General features: G+C 47.2%; 1 protein-coding gene across 1 annotated transcript in view; it reads left to right on the forward strand.

The window, feature by feature from the left end:
- Positions 1-11,962: 11,962 nt before the first annotated feature.
- The window catches only part of RFESD (Rieske Fe-S domain containing), a 273,997-nt gene continuing 270,656 nt past the window's right edge, over positions 11,963-15,303 (forward strand). Inside the window, exon 1 of the mRNA XM_069627651.1 lies at positions 11,963-11,995. The gene's annotated coding sequence lies outside the window, so the exon portion shown is untranslated. The remainder of the gene's footprint in view (positions 11,996-15,303) is intronic.

Here is a 15,303-nt window from a genome sequence, read left to right on the forward strand (position 1 = left end):
CCCATTCACCACTGAGCCCATTCGGGAATTCCCCATTCCCCATTGGGCTCAATGGGGAATTTTCGCACTCTTACCTCCGGCGGATTTACCGCCGGCGGTAATAGCGTGAATTTTTACGGCGGATTTCCCCCCATCTCAGAGCTGGGGAGAAATTCGCCAAAGCCCTGATTTGGCAGACCCTTAAATCCGGTGGTAATAGCGCTACCGCCAGATTTAATGGTTACTGCTAAACTCGTGATGAGGCCCTAAGTCTTTTTTCAATTTGAGTAAAATTGAGACTCAAGCACTGAAAGACCTCCAATACAATGACCACATTGTAATTAAGTCTGCCAACAACGGTTGCACCATAATAATAATGGACAAAGCTGACTATCAAACTATGGTGGACACACTCGTTAATGACAGGACTACCTACAGAAGACTAGGCAAAGATCCCACAGACACATTAAGAAAACTCATCGACCCAATAATTGAGGAGGCAGCATCCATCTGAAGGATATATCAGTCAAAAAGAAGCAGGGTTTCTGTGTCCTAAACACCCAAGATGCCCTGTGTTTTGCGCATTGCCAAAAATACATAAGGGCATGAGTCCTCCGCCGGGGCCCCTATAGTGTCAGGTATTGGCTCCATATTGGAACCCTTATCCCAATTCACAGACTTTTTTCTCAAAAATGAGGTAATAGCAATGAGGTCTTACACAAATGATACTACAGCTGTACTAGTACATTTTGAAAATTTGCAGCTTCCCAATGACAACGTCTATATCATAACCATGGATACAGAGTCGCTTTACTCTAAAATCCCACAAAGCGAGACATTGAAAATAATCGAAAAAACACTATGCGCTATTGTAAAGACCGGAGTGGGGTGTCTGTACTTCTGCTCTCTATATGGTAGAGGAGAGGCACAGAGGACCCCAGCCAAGATTCTCTATTTTTGGTATGTGGTCGAGCAATCAAGGCCTAGCTTCTCAGGAGGTGATGCAGGCTGGTTCTTAAGTACAGTGTAGTCCCCAAGCACCCACAAAGGAATGTCCGCACACTGTATTAGTTAAAACACAGTCTTTATATAATTAATATTCAAGGTTATGTACAATATCACGATAACTCACTTTGTACTCGGTTATCTATAATTGCAAATATACAGTTATAAGTGGTACCACAATTACTATTAGAGCTCTTTAAAGTGCATCAACTATATGGTTAAATGTCACACAAATCAGTTTGTAAAGAAAACTAACAAAAGATATAAGAGGAAAGCAGTTGGTTGGAACAATTGGCAAGATACTGGCCCCGATACCTAGACACAGTTCTGTGTGGAGGTCCCCCCACCTGGGCAACCTGTAGAATAAAGATATATCACAAGCCCAGTCCATATATTGTCCACAAGAAATTTTCCAATAGTTCTGCAACCCCAAAATACCTGGCGTTGTAGCGTTCCTCGTCGGGGAATCAATGGCCCTTCTTGAGTGCCCTCCCTTTAAGGCAGGGGTCACGGGTCATCGAACGACCGACGGAGAACACGGTGAGCTACAACAGTTAAGTGGCAGCTTCTTTCCCAGCGGTGCTCGTCGATGGGGAAGCATAATTGTCCTGCAAGGAAGAGGCGTGCGGGGTACCTCAGTGTCAATAGTTCAGGACCGCAAAGAGTTTGAAGAACTGTGGCCCAGCAAGGGCATCGAGTCGTCGGCTCTCTGTGGTCTTTGGGTGGCGGGAGACCCACCGGCGGATGATCCTCGGCGCGTCAATGGCCTGGCCTTCTCCGGCGGGATAAGGCGGGCGGCGGTGCGAATGAGCACGTCTGTGAATCGAAAGTTCTTAGGCAACGGGAGCACAGCGGCTCCGGTCGGCGACGGCAGTCGTCGACAGTGGGGGACAACAGTCCAGGCGCTTCTTTTTGGGATTCCACGGCAGTCCCCATCTCCGGTCGGCAGCCTGTCATAGGTCTGTCTACCAGGGAGCTTTGGCAAAGATCAGCTGGTGCACGATGGTCCCTCGTAGCTTGGGAAGAGGGCGCCTTACCAGGTCCTCTCTGGGTCAGTCCTTGGAGACACAGCAGCTTTCAGATTGATGAAGAAGAGCAACAGCAATTCTTCTCTTCCCTCAGGGCTTCAAGGTTAAGCTTCAGGTTTACTCCAGTTACTCGTCGTAGTGGACTTCAGCTTGTGAACACGATTCCTAGCAGTGAGAGGTCCCCAGATATGCTGTTGATCTCCCATTCATTCCACTGGGTCATGCTCAAGCATCCAATCACTGGGAAGGGCATGTGTGCAGGCAGGCAGACAATCAGGTGCATAGTGCATTCAGGCCATTCACTTCTCTCCAGACACTCACAACAAGTTATGTGTATTGGAACAAGTACCCAGCCATTCAACATTCCACACTGCATTCATACCAGTTTCGGGGAGGGCTGTCTCAGTCATTGTGTCAAACAACACATACTAGATATCCACAACACAGAATGTGTATTCGTCACACACTCCATTCACCCAGGTCCCACCCACTGGGTGTACCCACAACATAGAGTCATTGGGAAGGCTCCTGCCAGTCTGGTCAGGACTTCCCCACACTACCATATATGGAACTTCCACCCAACAGCCAGTCAGGGTGAAGGGACAGAGTCAGGGTTTCCCGGGACTTCGGGAAGATCAAGGTAACAGGCGATGGAGGGCAAGAGGCCACAGGGGCCATCTTGTCTCCATCAGGGGTCTACCGATTCCAATGACAGGGCCTGGGCATCCCAAAATGGAGGACGCTCAGGGCACCAGTCAATTCAGCACGGAGCTGCCACCAGCCCGTACCCTGCTTTGTGGGCCACACACAGGTGCCCAAAAACATACACTATGGGCACAGGGTTGTACCCCCACCCATGGGTGCCATAAGGGTATCCCATGGGTCTGTTCTCCAAAACCAAAAGGGAGAGCTGCACCGCCAGGAGTCCCACATGAGCTCCTGTGCAGAAAACACAACAGAACACACAATAAAAGGCAGTAAAGGACAAGTATACGGAGGCCCTATCCCTCTGATGCATTTCCAGCATCACAGTCGCCCCCCCAGACTGAAGTTAGGGTACCTAATCTCCCACGAGATAGACACCCTCATCCAGACGTCAGCATACCTACTGGAAAGGCCATCTGCATGCTCTATGGTGAAGTCTAGCCCTTGCAGATTAATGGACCACCTGAGCAGTTTCAGGTTCTCACCTTCATCTGCATAAGCCACTTCACGGGCTTATGATCCGTTTGGACCTTGAAGGTAGACCCCGTAAGGTAGGGCCAAAAACGCCTGAGGCTCCAAACTATACGAAAACATTCCTTTTCAACCGTAGCCCAGCTAAGTTCCTTATCCTTAAGTTGTCTACTGATGAATATGATCGGATGTTCTCTTCCCTTGTCATCTATTTGGGACAAGACAGCTCCAATTCCGGTGTTGCAGGCGTCAGTTTGAACGATAAAGGGCTTGCTTTAATCAGGGGCACACAACACGGGTGCCCTACACAGACTTTCTTTCAAGCCATCAAAGGCCCTCTGACAGTCTTCATTCCAATTAACCTTCCTAGGTTGTTTGTGTGAGGTCAGGGCTGTCAGTGGTGCAGCTATAGTTCCATAGTCCGCCATGAAATTGCGATAGTACCCAGTGAGGCCCAAAAAGGCTCCACCTGGGTTTGAGTAGTGGGAGTCTCCCAGTCATGTACATCCTGTACTTTACTGCGGAGAGGTTGGATTTGACCCCCTCCTACCTCATGACCACGATACGTGACTTTCCCCTGAGCTATCTGGCACTTGGTGGCCTTGATAGTGAGGTTAGCCCTTTCCAAGGCCTGCAACACCTTATCCAGATGTGACAAATGCTCTTCCCATGTGGAACTGTAGACAGCAATGTCGTCTAAGTAGGCCACCTAAAAGGCCTCCAGCCCACTGAGCGCATGATTGACCAATCTCTGGAAGGTGGCAGGGGCATTCTTCAACCCAAAAGGCCTGAGCCTAAACTGGTAGAGTCCCTCAGGTGTTGAGAACGCCATCTTTTCCTTGGCATGGTCCGTCAGAGCTATTTGCCAATAGCCTGAGGTAAGGTAATAGGTGCTCACAAATTTGGCAGCACCTATGGTGTCCACGAGCTCATCAGACCTGGGCAATGGGTGCGTGTCTGTTTTGATGACAACATTGACTCCTCGGTAGTCCACACAGAACCTCCAATCCTTGGTACCTGCCTGGGAACTTGCCTTAGGGACAAGGACCACTGGACTGGACCAGGGACTGGTTGAGGGTTCAATAACACCCAGATCCAACATCTTGGCGACCTCAACCTGGATGTGGTTCTTAACAGTATCTGACATACGGTAGCACCTGCTTTTGACAGGGACACTGTCACCAGTGTCAATTTCGTGCCTACACCACGGTGTAAGGCCTGGTGTCAGTGAAAACCGAGAGGCATACTGTTGGAGCAGAGCCCTGCAGGCCCTCTGCTGCTCTGTCATCAGATCGGGAGAGAGATGCACTCCCTCCACTGAGCCATCCTGAGGGTTGCTATGCAGCAAATCAGGAAGGGGCTCACTCTCATCCTCTTCTTGCTCTGAAGCTAGCAAGAGACATGAGACTTCTGCTAGCCTTTTGAAAGGCTTGAGCCTGCAAACATGGAATACCTGAGGGGCTACCCCAGGGATTCCAAGGGTCAACCAGATAATTGACTTCGCCCATCTTGGAGATGATCCTGAAGGGTCCAGTCCACTTGTCTGCCAAAGCTCTAGGCTTGGTAGGCTCCATCACAAGGATTTCCTATCCCAGAGTCCAATCCACTTGCAAGGCTTTAAGGTCATGCCATTACTTATATATATCCTGGCTGGCCTTGAGATTCGCTGTTGTCTGACCCATCATCTGTGTCATCCTCCGTCTGAGGCCTAACACATAGTCCCCCACCTGCTTGGCGGGACCTGGAGGAGTGGCCTCCAATCCTTCTCTGATCAAGGCAAGGGGCCCCCTCACAGGATGTCCAAAGATTAACTCAAAGGGGCTGAAACCAACACCCTCTTGAGGTACCTCTTTGTAAGCAAACAGCAGGCATGGCAGGAGGAGATCCCATTTCCTCCTTAGGGGCTCTTCCAAAGCGCCTAGCATGCCCTTGGGAGTTTATTAAATCTCTGAACCAGACCAATGGTCTGGGGATGGTAAGAGTTGGAGAACTTATAGGTTACCCCGCACTCTTTCCACATGGTTTTCATGTAACTAGACATGAAGTTGGATCCTCTGTCAGAGACAACCTCCTTAGGGAATCCAACATGGGTGAAAATGCCCAGGAGAGCCCTGGCAACCACCTTGGCAGTAACAGTCCGAAGGGGTATGGCCTCAGGGTACCTGGTGGCATGATCGACCAGGACCAGGATGAACCGAAGTCCACCTGAAGTGGGAGAGAAGGGGACCGACAATGTCAATGCCCACCCTCTCAAACAGTGGGCCAACCACTGGCAATGGCTGCAGTGGGGCAATGACACTGCCTCCAGTCTTGCCAGACAACTGACAAGTTGGGTAGGTCCTGCAGTTGGACTCCACTTCTACTCCCATCCGTGGCCAGTAGAAATGGGCAGAGAGCCTCTGCTTAGTCTTCTTGGTACCAGGATGACCAGTTAAGGGCACCTCATGCGACAACTGCAACAGGAAGGGCCTGTAAACCTGGGGTACCACCAACCTCTTGAGGGCACCTGGTTCAGGCTTAGTGGGTTCACTAACAAGGAGCCCACCCTCCCAATAGATCCGGAATGTCCTAGGCACTTCTCCTTGTGCCTGGGACAGAGCCTGTTTCCTCAGACCCTCAAGAGAGTGGCACTCTCTCTGCCCCTTAAAGATGTCCGCCCGGGAGGGTCCCCCTTCAGCTAAAAAGCATTGAAGGTCAGGGTGGTCCTCGGGTTGAGTACCTCTCCCACAGGAAAGTCTTCTGGCTCTTCTCCCACAGGAGTTGAGATGAGGTTCACCACTGGACCCATCCCGTCCAGAGCCTGGATCCCAATGGGTGCTGTCGGAACAGCAGGTAGAGCAGGGGCTCCCTCCACAGAGTTGGCCTTCTTACTCTTCCATTTCCTTCGTGCCTTGGGTTTCCCCGTCGGCGAGGGTACCGGGCTTACAGCCGGACCCTGTGTGACCTGCGATCGGGTAGACCATCCATGATCATCCCCAAGGCGACCAAATCGTTTCGTAACTAAATGTTCGCAGGCACGTTGTCCTGAACCCGGACCGGAATCTTCGATGTCTTGTCTCCAATCGTAATGTTGACTAAGGCTACAGGTGATAATTTGAGAGGCCCACCAGCTAACCTGGTGGTTCTCAGAGGAGCACCTACATAGTCCTCTGTCTTGAGCAGGGTCATGTCCACCACTGTTATGCTTGCCCCAGTGTCTCTCAAACCAGTAGAAGGCTGGCCATTCAAGAGGACACTTCTCAAAAACCTACGAGTGTTCTGTGGGATAGTCGCCAGTACTTCTGCGTACTGGTCCCAGGCCCCAAGGGCCACTAAGGAAATCTCTATGGGAGCACCGAAGGAGATCCCAGTGGAGGAGGGGAGGACGGTGGCCTCCACCTCAGGTACAGAGATGGGGTAGGTCAGGCTGACAGCCTGGACTCCAAGTGCCTTACCCTTACACTTGGGGTCACCCCTTCGGTGATCCAGCAGCCCACAATCCCAACAAGAGCCGGGAGTGCGTGGTATGGTACTGGAAGCACTGGGACCCTGGTTTGCAGCAGGCAGACCACTACTCCTACTCCCACCCACAACAGATGTAGCCCCACTAGGTTTTTGAGTCTTAGGAGAGGAAGGTTTTGGTTTACCCAACTGTGATTGCTTCTGGGACTCCTCAGCTTTCTGAGAGGTCCCCTTTTCTTTGTCCTTGTCCTTCCCACTGGAGTCCTTACGGGACACCCTGTGGGAGACCCATTTGTCAGCCAACCTAGCCAGTTTAAAGGCGTCTAAAATGTTCTGGTCAGCAACATACTGATGCAGCTCTGGTGAACAGGCTTCCGAAAAATGCTCAAAAAACAAAAGGTGGGACAATTCAACAAACGTTTTGACTTTGAAACCATCAATCCACCCCATCATGTTCATGTGCGCAGCACTCACTCAGTCAACCCAAGACACATTCTCTCGTTTCTTAAAATCCCTGAACCTCTTAAGGTATTGGGTAGGTGTCTTGCCAAATTTGCCAATCAAAGCAGACTTCATGCACTCATACTGACCTCTTTCTTTCACACTCAGCTTCAGAATACAGTCGTATCCAGTCTGATGCACTCTGCTTAACAAACACTTAGCCCAATCTCTCTTATCAACATCATGAATTGCACAAGCCATCTCAAATGCTTCAATCCATTGGAGGATATCAGAACCCTCCGCATACACACCAACCAAATCGTTCATAAACTTGGTTGCTGGGGACCTGACACTCTCAACTGGTTTACCTGAAGTCTCCACTTGAGCTTTCTCTAGCTGTATTTGCTGACATTCAGTGTCCTTATCTTTGAGGTCAAGATCCCTATTCTTGAGCTCTACTTGTTGCGCCAACTCCTCTTTCTTAAACTCAGCATCTATTTCCAATGTGCGATATTCAAAGGCCAATTTCATCCTTAGTAACTCAAGTTCCAAGGAATTGCTGGGGTTCGGAACAGAGGCAGCAGGAATGGTGGCATTCCCAGAAACAGATTCAGCGACAACCCTCAGGGCAGAGTCTTCATTGGTTGAATCCCCCCCTTCAAGAGTTTCACCATCAGTCTGGTAGTCCACCAGGTCAGCTATCAGCTCAGCCCTAGACTTATCCCCAAAATCTAACTCCCTGGCTTCACAAGCATCCTGAAGAGCCTCTAAGCTCATCCAAGTCAATTTACCATTTGCAATAAATTCCATTGCTTGTAATGCAGTTATCTTGTACACAACTAAACCTCAATTTAACAAAGTTCAGATATTTTGTAAGTGGCACGGTTATACACTGATTCTTAAAGCCATAAGCATCCCACCGTTGCCACCAGTGTAAAGACTGGAGGGGGGTCTCTGTACTTCTGCACTCTATATGGTAGAGGAAAGCAGTTGGTTGGAACAATTGGCAGAGTATAGGCCTGATACCTAGACACAGTTCTGTGTGGAGATCCCCCGACCTGGGCAACCTGTAGAATAAAGATATATCACAAGTCCAGCCCATATATTGTCCACAAGAGACTTTCCAATAGTTCTGAAACCCCAAAGTACCTGGGGTTGTAGCGTTCCTCGTCGGGGAATCGAAAGCCCTTCTTGAGTGCCCTCCTTTTAAGGCAGGGGTCACGGGTCATCGAACGTCCGACGGAGAACAGGGTGAGCTACGACAGTGAAGTGGCAGCTTCTTTCCTAGCGGTGATCGTCGACGGGGAAGCTTAAATGTCCTGCAAGGAAGAGGCGTGCGGGGCTCTTCAGTGTCGATAGTTCAGGACCACAAAGAGTTTGAAGAACTGTGGCCCAGCAAGGGCGTCGAGTCGTCAGTGTCTCTGTGGTCTTTGGGTGGCGGGAAACCCACCGGCGGATGCTCCTCGGTGCGTCGACGGCCTGGCCTTCTCTGGCGGGATAAGGTGGGCGGCGGTGCGGACGAGCGCGTCCGTGAATCGAAAGTTCTTAGGCGACGGGAGCACGGCGGTTCCGGTCAGCGACGGTGGTCATTGACAGTGGTGGACAACAGTCCGGGCGCTTCTCTTTGGGATTCCGCGGCAGTCCCCGTCTCCGGTCGGCAACCTGTCTTAGGTCTGTCTACCAGGGAGCTGTGGCAAAGATCAGCTGGTGCACAATAGTCCCTCGTAGCTCGGGAAGAGGGCGCCTTACCAGGTCCTCTCTGGGTCAGTCCTTGGAGACACAGCAGCTTTCAGATTGATGAAGAAGAGCAACAGCAATTCTTCTCTTCCAGCAGGGCTTCAAGGTTAAGCTTCAGGTTTACTCCAGTTACTCGTCGTAGTGGACTTCAGCTTCTGAACACGATTCCTAGCAGTGAGAGGTCCCCAGATATACGGTTGATCTCCCATTCATTCCACTGGGTCATGCTCAAGCATCCAATCACTGCGAAGGGCATTCGTGCAGGCAGGCAGCCAATCAGGTGCATAGTGCATTCAGGCCATTCACTTCTCTCCAGACACTCACTACAAGTTATGTGTATTGAAACAAGTACCCAGCCATTCAACATTCCACACTGCATTCAGTTTCGGGGAGGGCTGTCTCAGTCATTGTGTCAAACACCAGATACTGGACATCCACAACACAGAATGCGTATTCGTCACACACTCCATTCACCCAGGTCCCACCCACAGGGTGTACCCACAACATAGAGTCATTGGGAAGGATCCAGCCAGTCTGGTCAGCGCTTGCCCACACTACCATATATGGAACTTCCACCCAACAGCCAGTCAGGAGGAAGGTACAGAGTCAGGGCTTCCCGGGACTTCGGGAACATCAAGGGAACAGGCCATGGAGGGCAAGAGGCCATGGGGGCCATCTTGTCTCCATCAGGAATCTACCGATTCTAATGACAGGGCCTGGGCATCCCAAAATGGAGGACGCTCAGGGCACCAGTCAATTCAGCACGGAGCTGCCAACAGCCCATACCCTGCTCTGTGGGCCACACACAGGTGTCCAAAAACATACACTAGGGGCACAGGGTTGTACCCCCACCCATACGTGCCATAAGGGTATCCCATGGGTCTGTTCACCAAAACCAAAAGGGAGAGCTGCACCGCCAGGAGTCCCACATGAGCTCCTGCGTGGAAAACATGACAGAACACACGATAAAAGGTAGTAAAGGGCAAGGATACGGAGGCCCGGTCCCTCTGATACATTTCCAGCGTCACAGCTATAAGACCAGAAATTGAAATACCTATATATTTCATCATGCAACTTCCAGAAATAGCGCTCACTAAGAACTACTTCATGGCAGATGATAGATACTTTGATCAAGTATCCGGAATGGCAATGGGGGTAACTTTTGCCCCCCCTTTAGCAAACCTCTAATTAGCAGACTTCAAGGAGCGAAGTGTTTACCATCAGTCCAATGCATTTGCACAAAACATTCTTAGATGGCTTCCCTACATAGACGATATTCTAATGTTCTTTGAAGGAGATTAAGATAACTTATGCAACTTCATAGAGTGGCTTAACAATCAAATTCCTTTCTTAAAATTCACTTATGAAATCAGCAAAGACACAGCAACATTTCTGGACCTCAGGCTTGACAAAAAAGGATCCAGAATAGAGACTACAGTACATCAAAAAACTATGGATTTAAACTCTTTGTTAGAATTTAACAGTTTCCACCAGAGATCTCTGAAAGAAAATCTACCATTTAGGCAATTCCTCTGATTTAGGAGGAATTTCACCACCCAGAATGAATACAACATCCAAGCTGAAAAACTTACCTGGAGACTCAGAGAAAGAAGTTATCCGGAATGGATTATCAGACATGCTAATAAAAGGTAACGTAACATCCCTAGAGATTTCACTCTGTTACAACACCCTAAAAAACCGAGAGATGACAACCAAATTACGGCAGTATTTAGTCACTCACCAGTGATCAATCGCATTAAGAAAGAGGTAAAAAAGCTGTGGCATATTCTCAATGTAGGGGACAATACATTAAGTGTCCCACATTTTGTGATAAAAAGAAGAAGAAACATTAGAGACACCCTAGTATACACCTATAAAGAAGAGAAGAAGGAAGTTGAGAACCAATCCACACTGTGGAACCTACCAAAAGCCACTGGACATACACCAGGTGTAATGCGTTCAGCATGTCCTTTTACAAAACGTACCACATCCATTGAGATCGGATGCACCACACCATGGGAACAAAGATCTCTCACAAACTGCAATACCACAAACGTTGTGTATTTGTTTAAATGTCCTTGTGAACAAAATCTACATTGGAATGACTATTAGAGCAATAAAAATAAGAATATGTGAGCATAGATCAAATATCAGAACAAAACAAATCACTGACCCTCTAGTAGAACATTTTGTGCAACTAAAACACTCTGAAAATGACATCAGCTGGACCATTTTGGAAAAAGTAGTGGTCCCCAAAAGAGGAGGAAATATGGGAACCATCCTTTTCAAAAGGGAACAGTTATGGATTTTTAGACTAAAAGCCACTTGAAAGGACTCAATGAGGAGATATGCTGGCAATCCCTGGCAATTTTGTAATGACATCAAGGCCAACTCTGTAAGAAGCCCCACTGACGACATTAAGTGGGCGAGCAACCCTGCACCGGATCCAGGCGATCCAAAAGGTGATCCAGAAGACCAGGGATCTCTTGCTTTAGATAAGTATGGATACTTGTCTAGAGATTATAATCACAATATCTTTATACCACCTGGAATGAATGTGTAATTCATTAACATGAACTGGGTTTTATTTATAAAAACACATATGTGCGCCTTTATATCTCGAGAAGAGATGCGTCAACGTGTAAAACTGTCATTTTGACAGGCGGCTTAATAGCCATCATGCCGTGATCCATAAGGTGATCCATAAGAGCAGGGGTCTCTAGCTTTATATTAGCACAGACACTTGTCTAGAGATCATAACCATAATATCTTTATACCACCTAGAATTAATGTGTCATTCATTAACATGAACCAGGTTTTACTTATGAAAGCACATATGTGCAGCTTCATATCTCAAGAAGAGATGCGCCAACATGTAGAACTGTCATTTTGACAGGCAGCGTAATAGCTATTATACCGTGGCAAACCGACTAATGCCAAATAAATGATCAAAAAATTGACAGATTTTACCTTTTGAATGCAAGAGCACTACACATTCAGTAAAGAATAGGAGACCCTTAATAATAAGCCAACGATTGTCACGCTGCCCACAATAATAACAAAAAGAGGACTAGGTTCATGGAACCAGCCGGCAACCACGCCGCCATACATATACAGAATGACTAGTTCCAATATGGCTGCCGTGAATTGGAACAAACAGCGAGGACACTCTGCATGCTGATAACCAGGTAGGCATGCAGCTATTATCTCAAACTGTAATTGATGAACGCGGGTACCGCTGCCTAACAGCGCCGTTGCAAGCGAGAAATGCAGGCGGACCACTTTCAGCATGAACACTCAGCGATTTAGATGCCGTGTTGACATGGACACTAAAGCCCGTGTGGGGATAGATGACACTAGGTCCTTCATAATCTAGTTCTGGTAGATGGACAAACACTAGTATTTACATAATGTCATAACTGTGCAATCCAGTAAATGGATGCCTCACCAGGGAGACATTGTGAAACAAGGCATATGCGTAGTTAGACACTGCAAGGAGTAAGAATGCAATTGAAATACTACATATTTCATACCCTCGGTTCTCTCCACCTACCATGCAAGGGGATGAGCAGCGGAATAAATCCCAGTGGGTACAACGAAAGGTCTTTGCCTGAGAGTGATTGAATCAAGGGGGCCCACCTGTGAGTGACAAAACAAGTCTTCATATTTTTAGACACACACTCCTACACTAGGGGTAAGTGTTTCTTAATATGCATAGTAATATAATAGCACATACAAAACTAATGGAGCGAGATATATGACCCTGGATTATGTATTCCCAGGTCATTTTCAAAACACCGATGGGACTGTGATGATCCTGATGTGCTCACACATGGACTTTCAAAAAACATTCAAACAGGTAAAATCAGCAAGACCCTATAGTGATACAGATAAAATTTAGGAATGAGTATATGTTCTCATGGTTCCCTTCTATATGTATTTGCTTTTTAGGGATTGTGAAACAGGATAGGACGCCCCATGAAAATTCAAGACACCCATTCCAAGTCTAAGACATACAATAAGAATATTGTCTTTTTTTAGAATGTAATGTGACCTATAGCACCATAGACATAGTCCTGAAGAAAGTGGTAAATGGTTTATTCCTGCTGAAACCAGTTGACATAGAGAGGCTTAGGGTGATCCTGATCCCACAAGACTCACATAACAAATAGTGAGCTTGGTACAATTGCATCTTTTTAGCTGATAAGAGTAAATAGTATGATACAATAAAGCTATAGGTTTTAGCTGTGTTGTTGTTTTTTTATGACTGACTATATGTCACACTGAATGGAAGCAATATGAATAAAATTAGGGGTTACTTTGAATTCCAAACAGTGCTCCCCTAGTTTTAGCGTTTCAGGAAAGTAGTGAGTTAGGATAGGGCTAGTTTTCTCTTCTATCCCCTTACATAGATAGGCAACACACCATCGCTTAACTAGGGAGAGTATATTTAAGGGATAGTGATACATTCTTTTTAGGGACATTTAGTTATCTATAGGAACTGTTGATGCAGGAATACATTTTGAATAATTGTATTCTATCTGTGATGTGTTACAGTATAAGTGGGTGGGGACAGAATATGCAAACCCTATAGCTTAAGTTGTACTTAACTACAGCTGCGACTTACCCAGAGAATAATCCAAGACACCCATAACAAAGGGAGAACAATTGACTGGGTTGCTGACCTTAACTGCGCAATATCCATCACCTCTATTGCGCCTCAAATATGGACTAATCATTACCAGATCCCCTTCACCTTGCCAACTAATACACTCTATTCCAAGTTTAACCTAGTAGCACCTCCCCTCCCCACGAGGAACAAAAAGAACATTACTGTTGACAAGCTCATGCTCCTCATCGTACCTACGCTCAACTTGCTGCCGGACTCTACTAGCCCAGATAAACTCGTTGACGCCTACAAAGAGACTATAACCAAAGTATTAGATACCATCGCTCCACTCAAGATGAGGAAAAGTAGACCCAAAGTGCATCTCAACCTCTGGTTCACCCCTTACCTAAAATCCTTGAGATTAGAAAAAAGAAAGAGGGAAACCATGTGGAAACTCTTTCTGATGGATGAAAACAAAAACAATCTGATCAATTTAGCTACCTATTACAAAAAGGAAATAATCCGAGCCAAACAAGAATCCTACAATGAGAGGATAAAAAATGTAAAGTCAAGCACTAAGGAATGGTCACCATTCTTATGGAAATGGAATCACCCATCCCAGAGTCAAACGATTGCTTAGAAGACAAACTCTGGTGCACGAATATTAAGAACGCTCTCATGAACAAAATATCTCTCCTACAAAGCAAGATTACAAACAAAAAAGCTAACCTACCCTATGTAGACCAGCATAAAACTGCTTCAGCCCCCCCTCCAAAGCTCCTCATCACTTCAACTTCTCTCAAGTCTCCACCTATGAGGTAGCAAAAATCATTGCAGCCCTTAATCCTTCGAGATGCCATGGAGACAGCTGCCCGGCACAGATAACTAAAAATGCCACCAGAGACCTTGCGCCCTTCATAACCAAATTCATTAATCTTTCACCTTGGGCATTGTCCCCAGCAACCTAAAGGAATCCTGGGTCTTACGCTTACTAAAAAAAACAATCTCTGGACCCGACAATCCCAACAGATTACAGACCGATCACCACAGTACCATTCTTACTCAAGATCCTTGACAAAGTTGCCAACATTCAGATTCAGGAGTACTTGGAGAACAACCACCTCGTTGGTACCCGCCAATCTGGATTTAGACCATGTCATGACACTGAGACAGCGCTAATAGACCTAAAAACACAAATCGATGAACTGAAAGATCAGGGTAAAATAGCCTTGTTGCTACTCCTTGATCTTTCAGCCACCTTTGACCTGGTGGACCAACAAGTACTATGTAAACATCTTGCTACGCCAGCGCACTTCTCACCAGACACAATCACCTGGATTAAATCTTTTCTAAGCAAGAGGACTATGAGAGTCTTCTCCCCAATTGCAGCGGCTGATCATATCCCAATATCCTGCGGTGTGCCACAAGGCTCCTGTGTAACCTCAACTATGTATAATGTATTCACCAAGCCTTTGTTTGATGATCTGGACCACCTGGGTGTCATCTACACTAACGATGCAGATGACACCAAGATCCTCATTCCCCTCAGATGAGATGTTGACAAGGACCTGGCCTTGGTGAATAGAATGTACCTCATCATTCAGGCCTAGATGGCCACACATGGCCTGTGCCTGAATGATGACAAAACGGAACTTGTAATACTCAGAAACACAACTAACCTCAACAAATTGAGCGCACACTACTCAGCCTTCAATATAGATGGCAATTCCATGAAAGTGGTCAAAGAAGTAAAAACTTTAGCCATTTACCTCGACTCCACCTTCTCATTCAGCAAACAGGTTAACGTCATGGCATCCTCTGCTACCTATATGTGCAAACTAATCAGGGCTTGCAACCCCTTCCTGTCCAAAGGTAGCTGTACTACTC

This window comes from Ambystoma mexicanum, chromosome 6p (genome assembly GCF_040938575.1).
Source record: "Ambystoma mexicanum isolate Mex_15411 chromosome 6p, UKY_AmexF1_1, whole genome shotgun sequence".
Classification (NCBI taxonomy): Eukaryota; Metazoa; Chordata; class Amphibia; order Caudata; family Ambystomatidae; genus Ambystoma; species Ambystoma mexicanum.